This window comes from Pseudonaja textilis, unplaced genomic scaffold (assembly GCF_049901715.1).
Source record: "Pseudonaja textilis isolate UNSWEBS1 unplaced genomic scaffold, rPseTex1.2 PTEXSCF127, whole genome shotgun sequence".
Taxonomy (NCBI): domain Eukaryota; kingdom Metazoa; phylum Chordata; class Lepidosauria; order Squamata; family Elapidae; genus Pseudonaja; species Pseudonaja textilis.
The window spans coordinates 32395-33123 of record NW_028262857.1 but is presented as its reverse complement, the minus strand read 5'-3'; positions in this window follow the sequence as shown (position 1 = coordinate 33123).

Genomic DNA, 729 nt, shown 5'->3' with positions numbered 1-729 from the left:
ACTCTAATCAGCTAGTTAAGCCATAACAACTGCAAAGGGTTCCTAAGCCTTTAAATGGTCTCTCAGTCTGGTTCAGTAGGAATGACAATCATGGGAAAGACTGCTGACCTGACAGTTGTGCAGAAAACCACCATTAGCACCCTCCATTAGGAGGGAAAGCCTCAAAAGGCAATTGCAAAAGAAGTTGGATGTTCCCAAAGTGCTGCATCAAAGCACATTAATAGAAAGTTATGTGGAAGGGAAAGGTGTGGAAGAAAAAGGTGCACAAACACCAGGGATGACCGCAGCCTGGAGAGGATTGTCAGGAAAAGGCCATTCAAAAGTGTTGGGGACTTTCATAAGGAGTGGACTGGGGCTGGAGTCAGTGCATCAAGAGCCACCACACACAGACAGATCCTGGACCTGGGCTTCAAATGTCATATTCCTCTTGTCAAGCCACTCCTGAACAACAAACACCGTCACAAGTGTCTCACCTGGGCTAAAGAAAAACAGAACTGGTCTGTTGCTGAGTGGTCCAACGTCCTCTTTTCTGATGAGAGCAACTTTTGCATCTCATTTGGAAACCAAGGACCCAGAGTCTGGAGAAGAATGGAGAGGCACACGCTGCAAGATGCTTGAAGTGCAGTGTGAAGTTTCCACAGTCTGTGTTGATTTGGGGAGCGATGTCATCTGCTGGTGTTGGTCCGCTGTGCTTCATTAAGTCCAGGGTCAATGCAGTTGTCTACCAGG